At 44.2% G+C, this 17236-nt stretch overlaps 1 protein-coding gene across 2 annotated transcripts in view; it reads right to left on the bottom strand.

The window, feature by feature from the left end:
• The window catches only part of LOC106746959 (fasciclin-3), a 405509-nt gene that overhangs the window by 164000 nt on the left and 224273 nt on the right, over nucleotides 1–17236 (bottom strand). The gene's annotated exons all lie outside the window — the stretch shown is intronic.

Here is a 17236-nt window from a genome sequence, read left to right as displayed (position 1 = left end):
ATTCACGTGCAAGAATGCAGCCCGACGAGGCAATTAAGCGCCGAGCTTAAGTGCCGAGTTCCCATCGAGGAGCTGCGAGTTGAGCGGTTTCTTCATTTCCCACCTCCACCCTCGCGAACGCCTCCTATCTCGCACACCGTTCTCCTTGTCGTCCGCCGACCAGCCGATCGCGGTGTTGGATTTTTCTTAATCGCCAACGGGGAAATCGGAACCGATCAAATTAGCGGACATCGCGTTAAAATGTAGAACACGCTCGTCAGGATCGCAAGAGCGCGCGAGGCTCTTCGAGAGCGGCGCTTTATGATCGGCGAGATGTCATCGCGTCGTTCGAGAGAGAGAGAGAAAGAGAGAGAGAGAGAGAGAGAGAGAGAGAGACGTCGATATCCGGAAGTACTCGTAAAGCTTTAAGTAGGCATTAAGTAGACGGTGAGCTGCAAATGGTTGTAGATTAACGACCTCATCGAGCACCCTTAATAGTCACGGTTACAGCCAATTATGCCGGGCTGTAAAATCCACGCTCGGCCGTGGAGTGGACTTTTACGACAGCGAGTAGCGCGCGTGCCTCGCGTCGCCTTTCGATTCGGGGCGATGCGAGCTTTACGGTCCGCCAGCTGGCCAGAAGAAGCGAGGGAGGCGGTCGATGAACGATTCAATCGAACGTAAACGGCTAATATCTCGTCGTAGTTACTCGCGGCGGATATCGCGCGCGAGAACGTCGTTCCGCGAAGTTGGCGCGCGCGCGTGCGAGAAGAGCGGAGCAAATGATTCCAGCTTGAGTGAAACGCGGTCTGAAAAATGTATCACGCTCGTTCGTCGTTAATAACTAAAGCACTAAACGAGCGTGTCGTCGAGGAAGAAGGTCGAATCGGTCCATGGAATATTAATTCCAAGTGCGCCTCGGCGAGGAATTTCGGGCGTATCGAGAAGCGATCTCGTAAGCGGAATCGTATCTGTACAATGGCGGAAGATAAACATCAAGGTTAAATTTCGGGCGATTTTGAAGCGTCGTGTGATTTTAAGGCTGTACGTTAAGGGAATGCCGAAGTCGATGAGACAAGCTTGACTGAAGCGCTAATAACGTAGAGGCGATCTTCCAAATGTTATGTTTTATAAACGCTGACACGATCACGATACTCTTCTTATATTTTTCATGTAGATCTTACGTAAATGTAAGTGCGATGTAAATGTGAACGCGATGAATACGCGTTACTCTATTTTACCACATTAAAGGGAAATGTCAAGATATACAAAATTTTTCTGCAAACTTCTCGTATCTTTTTAAGTTTCTGAATATCACTGAAAAAGTATAAAGTTTTTTGCAAATTTTCTTGATTGAAGTATCGACACATTCGATATATATGGGATTTCTGTACTAGATAAATATTTACGCTAACTTATGCTCTTTTTCACACTGATGTATCGAATGGATTTATTTCCCGTTAACAATAAATAAATAAATAAATAAATTCTGTGGAGACCATGCAGGGTATCCTGGAATAGTTTTGTTTAGACATGGCGCAGACGTGGCATTTCTGTACGCATCAGTATGATAAAAAATTTAGAAATGTTAATAAATACGGATTTAATTAAATTCGGATGTCACACGAATCAACTGTCAAATCAAACTTCATGGTTATTTGATTCATATGTTAAAAAGTTTTGTGGTAAGACAGGACGGTAAATTATTATCCGTCGAAACTTTACACACACAGTAATGATTTACGGCGAATGTGGTCAAAATTTATATCCTGCTAGGCAGGATACGTAAGATGATTTCCACATCGTGAAACATAAAAAAATCTAAGTTACTCGTTATGAAAATAAAATTCTCTTTATGAAAATTATATTTGCATCCAAATTTTCAAAAAATCTGCTTTCGTCATGACAGCATCTTTGAAAAAAAGAAAAAAAAAACAAATTCTCCTTTTGATTAAAAGGTTAATGAGCTTTCCTAATATTTTTGTGATAAGTATAGTTCAATACTATCGTTAAAAAAAATATTCTTTATCCAAAATAATCATTACTTAGAAAGGAGAAAAATAAACCGAGTAATTGCTTTTCTTCGCAGAATGATTAATATTTTTCTTTGTGCGGGAAACGCCAGCCATACAATTTAGTCAACTTTAATCACTTTGTACGGGAAACGCCAGCGATACAATTTAGTCAACTTTAATCACTTACGATATCAAAATTATTCCAGCCTCGGCCTATTTTCGTACTTGAACTATCATCTTAAAATGTTCCAAAGAATCTGTCGTATTACGGACATACGGTACTTCTGAGACACCCTGGTGTGCGTTTAACAAGATTAACGGAGAAGAGGTATTTCGTACGCAGGGACGCGTGTCTCTCCCAGATTTCCGTCGAGGGCAGAAGTACCTTCAGAACGAATTCGTGCAGCACGTCGGCAATTCGCGCAACAGCTCGGCGCTGTCTCGCCGAGGACACGATAAAGCGGAATTTTCGGTGCTCACCGAGTGGGGCAAATATCGCTCGCGAAGTGCAATCTCACCTGGAACAGAAACAGAACGATTTGTCAGTTCGTTGTCAGTTCGCAGCAGCTCCGTTTTCATCGTCGGATACTGTCGATAAGGCAATTCTGCGCGCGCCATATCGTACAATTAAATCAGGTCCATTAACTTAGCATTAATTGGCAACACGAGCGGAAACGAAAACGGCGCGCGCACGCGCGGTGCAGTCGAAAGTCGCTCTCATCGCAATAAAAATCGCTCTGTTCGCGCGTAGTCGACATTCCGTTTATTTTCCCGTTCGTTCGCTCGCTCGCTCGTTCGTCCGTCGAAGTTCGTCGCACGAATTAATTGCAGCGTATCCGCCCGGCAGAGAGGCGCATTTTTGACATTTCTGCGCGATGTTTCGCACATGCCGTCCCGCCTTATGCCGCCTACCTGTCCTCATTCCACCGCGCATTCCGGTATTCCACGTAAAACCCGGCTTTCTTTTATTCGCGTCCCGCATGTCTTCCGCTCGTCTCTCCGTTGCCCCCCCCCCCCCCCCNNCCCCCCCCCCCCCCGGACGGGTCTCACCGAACATTTCCCACTTTCTTCCGTCCCTCATTTATTATTCTGCCAGGTTGTGTTATTTGCGTGCTCTCGCCCCTGCGCGCCCTTCTTTCCAACCCCTTCCCCTCCCCCTCCTCCTTTCTCCCGCGCTTCGTCCCCTCACGAGGCACGTTCGGGACGGATAAGCCGCAGCGGGCTTGTCCGGGCTCGTCCGTGATCGATATAGCGCGAGCGGAGAAAGCGAGAATCGCTATGCCGGAGTTTGCACAAACTCGCGAGTTACGACAGTTTACATTAGCGGCGGACAAGTATTTCGTCTAATTTCCACCCTGCGGTTAATAGTCACGGCGCTCGTCAAGTAGTCGTGACTACGGTATCCCGAACGGACACCGTGTTTTCAGACGGTGGGACGTGATCGTTAAAATCCACAAGTCGGCAAGTTGGAAGTAATTCACGCTTTTCTTCCCCGACGAATTCATTTACGGTGAACAATTTAGTGTTAAGAAGAGTCCACTGAAATTTTACGTTACTTTGGGAACGCGTTGAAGGATACACAAATATTTGTTGAAAAGTGCACGAATATAATGTTAAACACGTTTATCTTGTTGGCATGTGTGAACACATTCCTCATGTTATGGTAACACAAAATTTCAATGGGCTATTTTTTTTAATACAGAATTTTCCACAATGTGTTCTCACGCGTGTGAAATATTTTACATCGCGACCTGATCTCGATACATGATAAATATTTAATAATATTTCTATACATGATAAATGATTAATAATATCTCTATACATGATAAATGATTAATAATATACTCAATATGTATTCCCGTGCGGAGAAAAATATTTTGCCGGCACAGCAAATTGTTAGTTACTATAGGGATAGCAAAAAATGTGGACAGCAGAAAGATGTGTTCAGAGTATTAATTAATTGCTATTTGTTGGATATATAGACAGCAAAATAATTTGGTCAATTAAATGTTATCGTTGTCATAGTAACGATTTTACTACTACAACAACAAAATTATTTTTTCCTTTAACAGATTCTTCCATTGTCCCTGTAATAACCAACAATTTGCTGTGCCAGCAAAATAAATTTTTTTTTCGCGTGCTAACGTTCGGAAAATATAAAATTTACTTTCAAATGTAAAATATAAAATTTGTATCATTTGATCAATTGAAAGTTATTGTAGAAGAATTGTACGAGTCCTTCGTCATTACAATTGATATTAAAGCGCCGAACACAATAACGATGATTAATAAATAATCGATCGGACGAATGGCAGTTCCTATGTAAATTAAACGTTATCTAAGTAATAATTCCCGATGTATCACGTTCTCGAGATAACTCGGGGTAACGAGGCAAAGTTGCCTAAATGCGAATGGAGTTGCATTCTGATGGATGAGAGCGTCATTTCCATCACCATCGCATGACGGTCTCATCCATCAGAAAGCGACTCCATCCGCGTTTGCCAGGAAAAAGCGACGGCTGTAGTGATTTGGGCAATTTTCCCTCAGTAGCGCGCAATTACGCAGCCAGCAATTCTGTGGAGTTATAAAAATTCGTATTTCGGGGTGGTTAGCTTCATAACCATCTGCCACCTGCACAGGTGGCTTTTCGTCCCGGCGGATAACACTGGCCAACCAGAAAATTCTATTCCGGATCTAAACTGTAAATTCTAGTTGATTTGACGGCAATAGTCACAAATGTGACAATTTGAGTAAAAAACTTTGTTCTAATTTCCGTCGTAGTAACAGTAAGTGACAATCAAAAGGGAATTTGATATTTGAGGCTTCCGCGGTATGGAGAAGAAGAAATGCCTTCAAAATCATTTTTTTAAAGCTAATCTTTTTCTTTTTGAGATCATGGGATTATGTAAGAGTTTATGAATGAGACGTGTGTTTTGATTTCCTGTAGGAAGACAAAGACTATTTCTTCGCCGCACATTCTTTATTTCGAGACCGTTAAAAGACGCTTAATAATGCAACGTTAAAAAGAATTTTAGTTTTCCCGACAGTATGAAACATGAAAATAGAAAATTACGGGAAAAATATGTTTCGTTGTTTTATTTTTATACCTTTAATATCATTAATTTACAAAAATCGCGATAAATCCTTTCTCGGATCGCAGCGAAATAACTTTGCATTTACATCTTCCGTTTCAACGCGTAAACGTGAATAAGAAAAATAAGAATTCAAAAAGAATATCATTTATGGCACGAAATTTGTGTAACCGGCGTGATCTATTTTATTGTCTAATCCCCCTGGTAAATTTCACGACGCTAAAAATACCGTTCGAGGTTCGTTTGTACAACACGAGAATCCCTTTGTGCATGCGTTATCGCGGACCGTGTGGAAGCTTGCCGCTAAATCTGAGAAACGTGAATGCGCGGAATTACAGTGGTTTGCGCGCAATATCTCCGCTCCGTTCTGTTTCATCCCGGGCGGCGTCTCACGGCGCAGTTTGGTGGGGTGGCGCGCGATAAATGCATCGTTGTAACTCAAGTCGCCGTACGTATCGACTACGTCAATAACGCAACGGATTGAGTCATAAAATTCCGTGATATCGGGTAATCTTGAAGCGTCGACCGCACGCTCGCGTAAGCCGGTATATCCGCATTTAGACGTCGTACATCGCCCGATGATGCAGCCCGCTTCTCTTTCGCTCTCGTTCTCCTTCTTTTTCTCTCTCTCTCTTCGCCCCCTCCCCCTCCGACTCTTCCTCTTTTCCACGACGCAGCGATGAAATAATCCCATAAATTCACATTAGGCGGCTCGACGTGAAAAGCTGAAAAATTGCTCGGCATCCTCGGGAAGTTTTTCACTTGGACTCGCCGCGAGCGCGCTCGCTCGCTCCCGACGGAAACTTCACATATTGCGGAACCATCGAATTTTCAATCCAGCGTTATTCACTTCACGTGCTACCGTATCGCTCTCATTTTCTCCACAGCCGCGTCCTCCCCCCTTGTGGTTTCCAATTTTCCTCTTAATACGTAGCACGTCGAGCATGTCAAAGAACAAATCAGCACGCTCGGGAATATAGAGAATATAGATACGCGTCGCGGCAAACTTTCAGAACGTCGTATTTATCCGGAACTTCCGACCCGGTATGATTCTGGTCGAATTCGAATCGAATCTCATCTGATTCGAATCCTTATGATTCGAGAGCGAATAATTCGGAAAATTTCGAATCGAGAACGGTTGAATGGCATTGACGGCTCGAAAGAAATTATCATCTTCAAATAGTTCCTGGATTGTGAGACATCAAAAGTCAGTTTTCTTTCTCGCGCACGAAGGCTGCGAGGGCGGATAAGTTCCACAGCGGGGGAAGAGGGATAAGACGCGATAATTATCCTCGTATAAATATGAAATTAGAGTGACTTTTCAACGTTAGCAGGGCGCATGTTCCGATATACTCCCCGTCGTGGAAGTATGATGAAGAAGAAGTGGAAGAGTTCAAACGCCCTTAGTTTTAGTAGCTCCACCTCATTTCCTTCCTAATTTCCGGTCTTTTACAGGGATTATGTCTTCGAAGTAAAAGCGCCGCGCGCGCGCGCGCGCTCTCTTACTACTTCCCTCCGGTATTTCACTATTAAACGAGTTTTCTCTGCGACGTTAATATCCGAGCACAAATTCCGCACTTAGTGATCCCCCGCGTTGAAAGTATTTCGACAGCGCACTGGTGGCATTGTTGTCGCGGACGCCGATGCCGAGTACTCGAAATAATCAAATTACATCGCCCATTTATTTTCGCAAAAATACCATAAATTTCCGACCGGATCGAATGGTAAAAACGACCATCGTGGGGAAGCGGAAAACAACAATAAAAATCACGTGGGAGTAGCGGACAACATAATATCTCCCGGTCGAAGAGAAAATTCCTCCGGTCTGCGTGTGTGTTTTTCCTATGAAATATCGTAACACGATTATCTTTTCATTGGTGAAGTTTCCGGCATATTTCCATAACTGCGCGCGCGAGACGCATATATAAGATTATATTTCGACCCGACGCGCGCATGTTCGTAATTGTGCGATTTTTCGAGGTACATTCACGGCTGGTGGATTATGAATTAAAGAGGAATATTATCCGCAATTTCGCTTCACTACTTTCTCAATCGAAACGTTCGTAAGTAGATTATCTTGTTAAGAGTACGCCGGACATATCGTGCAATTTTCAGAGAAAGCCCGAGGATCCGGTTTCGCGCGATTCGCGATGTCTCCACCCGCTGACGGATTAATCGACTACGCACTACGATTCTGTAACGCATTCGGCCGCGGGAAAAATCGAGCCTCCTCGTAAAAGTTGGCGGTTTCCTCGCGGAACCGAATTCTCCGATAACGAAGTTTCTCACCCGCGTTTGTCGCGTTTTCTTTCTGTCCCTCCTCTCCTCTCTTTTTTTATTTACAACATTCCGCCTCGACGAAATCTCGAGCTCCCTACCGACGTCGCGCAACTTTCCTTCTCCCTACAATCATATTTGCCTCCGTGGATTTCCGATAAATGACGTCGTCGATAAGTATAAAAGTAGTATCGCCCCGAAGAAGAGGAACAAAAGCGGAAAACGCAAAGATCTTTCGCTATACACGCGACATCGCGAAAACTGCAGCGCGTCGAGAGGAACGGCAGGAAGATACGATTCGATAACTTATTTTATTCGTCATCTCGTTCGTATTTCCCTCCGAGATTGCTCACATCGGCACGATTTAACGAAACGACGCAGCAATATATGGAATACGCTACGGTTATCCGCGGAATGTGTTACGTCACGTCAAATTTTCGTGGCGGTATTTCTAAATGTCCAATGTCGATAATGTCCGTTCCATACAGGGTTGTCCCAGAAAATAGTAGAGAATATTTTTATTCATCTCAATCCGTTCTACGCTCTCACTGATTTTGTCCATGTTGGTCTGGGATACCCTATATTCGCGAGATCGCGACTCCAATCAGATTTCATCCGCGAAATATCGCGTTCCGGAGAGACGGCGGGATTTTAAAAAAGCGATGGGTCTCTTAACGACGTTAAAACTCAAAAACCTTAAATTAATTGGGAGATTTCGCCGGGAAATAGATGGGGATCGCGGGCTGATGAGCCGGGTTGGGAGATTTTTCATGCAGGAACGACGTCCGAATCTTCGTTGACGCCCCATTAAATTTTACTCCTTTCTCTCTCGCTCTCCCTTTTTTTTTTTCCTTAAGGCTCCATAACCACTCGCGATCAAATCACGATCAAATCAGCATATAAAAGGGAGGCAGAAATCGCGGAAGGTAGATCGTGCCCGTCCCTTTTAAAAATAATCCTCATGAATATAAATTGTTACGTCCTCGAGCGCGGGATGACGCGATGAGCGCGAAGAAAGCGCAGGGAGGAAAAAGGTAAAAGAAAGGAACTTTCCCGATACAAAAGTTCAAAGTTCTGTCCATTTTCTCGCTCGCGCATAATTCTCAGTGCCTCACGAAACATTTTTCGCTCGTCCGTTCGATGTTAAAATTGCAGGCCAACTTGCAATTTCAAGCCTCGCCGGATCTCGCCGGTCTCCCGGCGCTCGACACTAAATTTAAGCAACAGTTAAAAGTTGAACAAGTTCTCGCGACTTCATTTCCCGAGATTGATGGACGCGTCTCTGTTACGTGTTTCGTTAAATTATATATACCGGACATTTATTGCACCCCCGCGTAACATTTGTGCGAGAATATCGCTTTTACCCGAGCCGAAATTCCGATTCCACATTAACCGTGCAAGGTATAACACGATGCAGGCTTGTCCTTTGATGCCACGAATGGTACTCACCGTCGTTTTAACTATATTCCAGCCTAAAGAAAGACCTGCTAAGAGGCCATTAAAGTGGCTTCATGCTCTGTGCAATAAACATCTTTAGAAAACGAACAGTTCGAATCATTTAATATCCAATTATCTCACTAGTCTATCCACGTTTAATCTTTATTTTTCATTTCGCAATAATCAACATATTAATTATAACTCAACCGCAGATAGAATATATATGTGTATGTGTGTGATCAGCAAATATTACATAATACCGGTGAATAACGGAATTAACAGGTAAATATAACAATAAACGTTTTTCTTTATGATCTCTATGTTATTGTATGCATTAATATTGAGTCTCGATAGATTTTAGGAATTCAAAAAGTATGAAAAGAAAGGAATTGTGTGAGCAAAAATAATCCTTTCTCATGACGAATTCAATGTCTACACATCTAAGGCGATTGGAGAATAAATGACGAAAAAAAGGACTCAGAGAAGGAAAAAGATATACTTTAATGAAGCAAAGAAGAAATAAACTTTATTAATAAATCTCCAAATAAGAAAGGAAATCTTAGAAAAAAAAGGGCATTTTTACACGATAAAAGAATTTAATTCGACCGAATTCTTTTTCTATTTAGAAAGGAAAGTCCCATTAATCTAAGTGTTACGGTTGAAAATGAGAAATGATTGGGAAATATTGGGCTCCATACAATACACGAGAGAGCTGAGATCAAAGAATACGTCGAGTATACTTCAGGTTTAAATTCTCCCCTATTATAATTAAAAGATAGTACCTTTTCGCGTTCGGCCCGGTGACAAAGGTATAATCGCGACGATTAAATTTAGCAGTGCCGTTTGAACGAGAGACTTAGGCCGCCGAGGGGAAACGCTCACCTTTGATGTGAGGTTAGTTTGTGCCGAGCGTTACGCCCTTATTAATTCACGAGACACGTGTTGTACACAGAAAAGTAACACACCGCGAACGACCTCTCACAAGGCCGATGAGAGGTCGAGTGCGGCTCGTTCGCATGAACCTATCATTGCGCATTCTCGAGCATCTTTCATTCGCGACAAAAGATACCCCTCGTCGGAAGATGATGCATCGATGATAAGACCGAGCGCGCCTGATGGAAAATATCCTCACATTTCCAAGCTAGAAGTCGTTCTGGACGTAAAAACACCAACGAGAGGCCACGCACGGAGCCATTTAAACCCATTAATCGACTGAGCATGCTGGCTAATGAAATTCTTCCGGCTGTGTTATAAAAAGATAAATAGATAATACGTCACAAATTGTTTTTAGTAACTCGAATATTAGTTTCAACAACATTACTATTCAATCAAAAAGATCTCTCCGATTGTGACGCTACTGATCGATTCTATTATTACACCTTTCTTTTCTTTTCCGTGCATGAGCCGCGAACTGCTATGAATGCGTCCCTTCTTTAATCATGAATGTAAGCAAGCCAAGTCGGCAGTCCGATATTATTGAATCATAGTGCACGGATAAGGTGCGAAGCGTAGAGTAGATATATCGGGAGGGGGAGGGGATCGTCGGCGAGACGTGAGGCAATCAACGGTGGGACGCGCAGCCCGACGTCGCCCGACATCGGTACGAAGGGGGTTGGCTTCAATCGGCACGATCGTTTCACGCAATGAGAATAGAGGCAACCAGCCAGATACGATGGCTGCTCGTATGTAAATACGTGTCTGCCCGTAGTGTCTCCCTCCTGGCGTTCCCGCGCATGAAGTGGCGACGATCTGTCCCGCGGGAGTCGTTCGAACGGCACCGAGTTCGGCGACGAGCGCGAGATCGAGCCGGAGGCCAGTTCGGCAAGTTAAGATCCCCGGGTGCGGATCACGGAGACCGCCGTCGTCCCTGTCGTCCTCGTTGTCGCTGGGGGATGCTCTCTGCCCGGCGAAAAATCGAGAGATGGCGACGGTACGTCCGCGGAATCGCGGATTAGCCGGGGCCAATCGGGACGAATTCGGAGCGATTTCGGAATTACATCTCTCGCGATACATCAGGATGAGAGAAGCCTGCCGTCCTCGTCGTTCGCACGCACGGTCTAGATTACCCCGCGAGGATCCGGTCTTGGAATTTTAACGAGAGAGAGGCACGACCAAGGCGAAACACCGTGCGGGACCGAAGCGATCCGAGACGTTCTCCCTCGTGTCGCGATGCACTGAAAGAAGGATCTGGTAACAATCGGCACGATTCGCTTGGTTTCGATTAAATTGCTCGGTTGTTGCGACTAAATCGCTTAGTAGAGAGTAAGGTGGTATTGTGGATCCCCGTTTATATTTTGTACGATAACTTTTTCATCGGAAACTTGTGCAGGAAAGACTAGTGGCTATGAATACGCGATAATTTCGTTTCAAGGATACCGTCTGGGAGCCGCGGCAATGACGTTGATTGACTTTAATTCGTGTGTGATTATTATAATTATGACAGCCGCAGACTGCGTTACGTGTCGGATAGATTCTCCCGAGGGTAATTCGTTGCGTCTGCACACTCGAGTTTTATTTTTCCTCCTCTTCTCTTTCTTTCTCTCTCTCTCTCTCTCTCTCTCTCTCTCTTTCTCCGCGCGATTCAACTCCACCGCGAAACTCCTCGGACCCATTAATTCGTTAATTCTGATTTTAATACCGACACTAAAAGCTGCCGGTACTTATTTCTCTATTATTGCGCCCGGCATCGCGCAGATGGCTATTGATTCTCTTTTTGTACGCGTAATTTATTATATTGATTTTGCTTACAATGAAATGTTAAACCGCATTGAATATACTCGGCGAATTACAAATCTCTCAAATAAATTGCCGGTCATTAACTTAGTCCGTTGCATCGTATAATTCAATTTAATTCGTAATTTTATTGAAACTTCGCCGTTACGCGATTGGCTTTGTATCGGCGAGAATGAATATTGCGCGCGCGCGCGGCTCGACACTCTTTCCGCACAAATTGTTGCGATCCATCCAGGTTCACCGAAATTTATCGCTTGTCGCCGTCTCGGTCGTCCCACCACGGCTGAAATTTCTCACCGGACAATTCTCGTGCTTCGTACCCGCGCCGAAATAATTATGCCATTACGCCCCGCGCGTGTAAAAATCACGGATCTTTCATTTCCCATTCGCGCTCCTTCCGCAAAAAACTCCGGGCGATTTAAATTTCGCCATTAGCTTCGTTGAATATTTAACGCACTTCTCTTGGGGCCTAGACGTGTCCCCGGGTTCCATAATGGACCGTTGACGAGTTTTCTCTTTTTTTTTTCGTAATCAAGACTCGAGAAATAATAAATTTATCGCGCGAATCTGATTAATAGGCGAACAGGAATATCCCGATGGACGCGGATCGACGTAGAAACGTGAGCGCCGTGAAAAATTTGGTTAAAAAGGGGAAATAATATTTCTCGCTATCATATAGTTAATGATGTTGCAATTAATAAATTGTTGTCCGTTGTAATACATTACAATAAATAAACTACTATATTATAGGACATTTCAGAATTATAGTTGGAGATTTAACTGGCAAAAATACACTCGTAAAGGTAAGCAACAGAATTTAGTACATACAGCAACAAACTTAGTACATTACAATTTATTGTAATATCCGCGATATATGCACATCTATGTATATTAAAATATTTTTATACCATTTTCTGTTACGTGCGCATCTCTATTAGCTCAACTGACGTATAAATAAAACATTAATAAGGAAAATAAAAAATAAATAATATCTCCGTGTTTGTTAATATTGTGTATATTTTTATCTCAATTTCGTACTCAAAATTATAATTTCAAATTTTCGGGGAAAACCCGTTTTTTGTCCGCAATTTTTTCCGCAAATTTCTTTGGTTTCTGTTTCAAGGATTAAAAAATTCGTTTAGAAGAATTCACATATCTTCGGTTAAAACTCCTGCCTACATTTACCTTCTTCCGTAGAGAATATTTATAAGAAATCAGAAAAATTCGCGGAAAAATTGGGAGAAAGACGATTTTTATTCCGAAACTTCGAAAATATGCTCAAAATTAACATTTATTATTTAAATCAGGATTTCCCAAACTCTGTAAGAACCGCGATTTTTAGAACGGCAAACATCCGCGGCCCACTTAGCTTTGACAGATATGAAAAGCAGCGGGTCGGCGGAGGAGGGCAGGAAGTAAATTGATTATTTATCTTTACCCCTTATGATACGTTGATGCGTTACGAGGATATGCAATAAGTCTGTTTCCGGTAATAAACTTTGTACAACTACGCGAAATAATATGAAGCACAATTTAACATTCTGAAATTTTCCGCGATCCATCAAAAATCGGCTCGCGACTTTAGGAGTCTCTGAATTAGATAGTTAAATAAAACGGTATAAGAAGGTTCTTTTAAGTAAATAATAAGTTTGTGTAGTCCTTAATATCACCACTGGAAATCTTGCACTCCACAGGCCAACTACCTTAAAGTTTCGGTACGCTCGGATTAGCGCGCCGTCGTGGAGTTAAAGTCGCACTGCGCACGCGCGAACGAGACCGCGTGGCCGGCGACCAGCTGGCGGCGTTGGAGTGGGGGTGGGTCCGCGTGGTCGACGGCGCGAAAGTGGGGGTAAGTCCGAGCGCTTTAACCACGTGACGCATGAAACACGTGTTGGTTGGAAAGCGGATTCGCCGCCACTCACGCGATATTCGACTCCGTCAAATGTGCGTTGACTGCGCTTCGGCGTAGCGTCGAATCGATCGAGAACGCGACACACTGATACAAGTCATTGATATATCGGAAGTGAAAACTGCCGAAAACTCCCGTGCTCTCGAGAGACACTGAGCCGTCTTTCTTCGAATTAAGGACTGATTGGTTTATTAAAATTCGATTATAGCGATCAAGAATATCGAGGTTAATTCTGTTCGGATAATTCATTTATGACGAGAGGTAGAAAATCTTGGCTTGGTCTGGATTGATAATATTGGTAACACTGTAAAATGTCAGTTTTATTTTCAATAAGTCGAAAATGTACTTTAATAAAGGAAGGGGATTTTATCGGGGATTTCTGCAAACTGATTCATTTCGCGAGATCTCACAGAAGGAAAGAATGATGTTTGAAAATCGTAGATACCGGAATCCGTGTCGAAATTTCGACCTCGCTTGAGATACCAATTATTCAGCAGAAGATGTAATCGTAATAAGAACTTAATATGCAAAGCAAAAAGTCGGATATCTCGAAAGCATTCAATTTGGTTCGTCGAGATTTCTGTTTGCTCCAAGGAACCAGTTTGACTAGCCACTGAAGCCCACTCGCAATTCTGAAACACCCTGTATAAGATTAGCGCTGCACCAGAGGGTCGGATCTGGGTTAATTTGAAGTATTAGCAGACGCACCGGACGTGAAGCGGAGAATGAGAGCAGAGAACGAGACAAAGGGGACTGTCCGGTGCAGACGGCGATGTTTTGAAACGCGATGAATCGCGCTCGCTCGCGTGCTCCCGTTTTTAAATCCCACCCCGAAATTACTCTTAGCGCGGCGTATTATTATTAGCGCGGACGTGAACACCGCGCGCACAATCGGAAGCGACTCGAGATGCACGAGGCGGCCGACCGTACGGACAAAAGTCGCGCCATAAAAGGCCGTCAAGCCTGTGAAAATTTCAACGAGCCCGAAACGCACGGGAAAGAGGAATTAGCGGCCGCAGCTAAAAACTGACAGTGCATATAACATAATTGAAATTTAGTTGCCAGATCTAGCTTTCAGCTAATTCGTTTCTTTCTGTGCGCGACTATATTCATGGCTTTGCACGACTGTAGTCACAAGGATTAACCCTCACAGCTAAAATCAGATCTGGTAACTAAATTTTTAAATTGTATTAGGCGAACCCGGGACATAATTGAAATAATTAATAATTAAAACATAATTTACATAATTCCTTAAAAATGACTTAGGACGCGTAATATATGGAAGAAAATATATTACCGCACTTTTAATCATCACGTGCCATTTCAACGTTACCTTCAACGTGCGTTAAGTTTCCGTTAATAATACTGTTCTATACAAAATTATATAGAGATCAGAAAGGTAACATCGAAGAATCGCTGGCCTCATTTTGACCTATTCCTACGCCACGATGCATAATACCGCATCGATCACACCACTATGCCTCGTGCATTAGTGCTCCGCTGTGTCCCGAAATGCATAAGCTTACCTTAGATAATAAAAAAAGCACCACAGATAGTCGATACTTGCGCAGACACTTGCCACTAAAGTGACAAAAGAAAATCGCTTGACGACTGTAAATGTATTTACGGCGGTGGAGAATAGAATTTCATCGCCGTTTACCTCGCGCAAATATATCAAAGAAACTGCGACACAGTCGCGGAGGGCGCAGCGAAAGGCATCGAACGATCTGTGGCAACTTCCAGCTAAAACCAATACGACGACTGCTAACCCCACGCGGTAAGAGGCATCTAACAGAAATGATCGCGAAACATTTCATTATATGGCAGCGTCTCCGAACAAAGTTATCGATCATATTCCATTACGCCCCGAGCTCCCCAATATGGCTAATTAATTTTTAGCTGTGGGGGCCAGTTCTTTGTTCCGTGCGTCCACGCGCATAAGTTCGGTGCGCGCATGCGTACGTACATCTCCATCGAGGCGTGGAATTAATTAAGCAAAAGTTCGAGAGACGCGCGCAATAATCAACAATAAAACTCCGCGACAACGACGAGGACGCCGCGAGGCACCTGCCAGGGGTAGGGCGGTGGGGAGGGCCGAGCGCGTTAATTAAAAGACTAATTAACTGATTTCCCACGCGAGCCATGAATGCGGGACGCGCGAGGATCGCGCAGCTGGAATCTGATAAACGGCTCGCGGAAAGGTATTACCCGCACGCTCGAGAGCGGACGACGCGCGATGACGGCATTTTGACGGCCGCTTTCGCGTCATCCGCGTAGCAACGGCCAAACGAGCGTAGCAACGCGTGCACGCATCGTATTCCGCGTCCGTTATGGCCGGCATGCACCGGCCGAATTGCCCGCGAGCCATGTGCGCGCTTCCTGCGCGCGAGGGTAAGCCGGCCGTGATCGAAGATAGGTCGAGCGGGACTACAATCGCACCTGCCGACCTGCGACCGACGCGCTCCATCGAGAATGAAATTGCCACCGCGCTGAAGGTGGGTCGTCGTGCCCGCGAAACGAGCGGAACCGACGCGATCGCCTTGCGCTCAGAGCCGGGTGTAACGTTTGCACTTTCACGGTCAGCGGAAAAATCATCCGGGAGATCGGATGATCTGTATGTATAATAGTCGCTGACAATATCCTGGTTGTTGTACTGTTTCAGCTGTTTCGCTTCTTTTTCTTCTTCAAGCTGACTGACAGCTTCGGGTCGTTCCTCATCTCGAAGAAGCCCTCGGTACTCGGGAACTAAATAGTATGTATTTACCCAAACCACGAAAGTCTAAAATGTAAGATGGGGACTATTTCTATTTCGTCGTCGCGTAACGTTCTTTAGTTTGAGACTGTTAAAAGACGCATAAAAATGAAACGGGAGTAGGAAACAAAAGTGAAAAATTATACTGGAATATTATGTGTAAGTTATATTTACACGTTTATATTTGGACTCTCTGTTGCGCTTGACTTTAAATTAGGTCATTCCTACGCGAAAACGCGGACCCATCTGGGTGAGGTTCGAAACTGGATTAGAATGAAGTTCGCTTTGGGTCATTTATGAGACGCGCGAATATTCGGAACAGATGTCTGCCTGCCAGGGATACCTCGAAGAACATCAGAATCATATTTATAGATGCATGCATATTCATACACGCATATAGACGTACATACAGATGTACATGCGCGCACCTGCGAATCAAAATAAATCTTCGAATATTCCCACATCCGAGAGTGAATAGAAATCGTGAATTCCGCCCCGAATTCTATCGCGAATTAATATGTAATAAATCGCTTAAAGTGGACTTCAATTGGACTCCGTTAATTTCGTCGGAGCGCGAAAGAGAGAAAGAGAGAGAGAGAGAATCCTCTTTCACAAATAAATAGATAATATAATTCCCGACGTGATATTCGAAATCTACGACGGGACTATTATTGTCTCTCAAAATGTCAGTGAATGAACTCTCGCGATGCTCTGTTTGGCGCGCGGTTTCCATCGAGAAACCGTCGAACTCGACGAGACGACGGTTGATAGACCGCCGTAAACGCCTACGTCGCCTACGTCGTTCGTCGTCTACGCGATTAATCGCGCGCCCCGCGTCGAGGGAAAAAAGTGTGCCAACGTGCCGCAGCGCGTTTTACTTCCTCGTTGAACGAACACACCTATGGCGTGACCGTGTACGGCTCGCTCCGTCCGTTCTTACACATCGGTTCCACCCTGGTGGAACGTGAACGCCCATCTGGTAGACGTACGCCTGCAACAGCGTGATATCACTATGAGGAGGGCACCACGCCTTCGCCTCTGG

Source organism: Dinoponera quadriceps, unplaced genomic scaffold, assembly GCF_001313825.1.
Source record: "Dinoponera quadriceps isolate SergipeBrazil2010 unplaced genomic scaffold, ASM131382v1 scaffold1846, whole genome shotgun sequence".
Lineage (NCBI taxonomy): Eukaryota > Metazoa > Arthropoda > Insecta > Hymenoptera > Formicidae > Dinoponera > Dinoponera quadriceps.
This window is presented reverse-complemented; position numbering and strand designations above follow the sequence as displayed.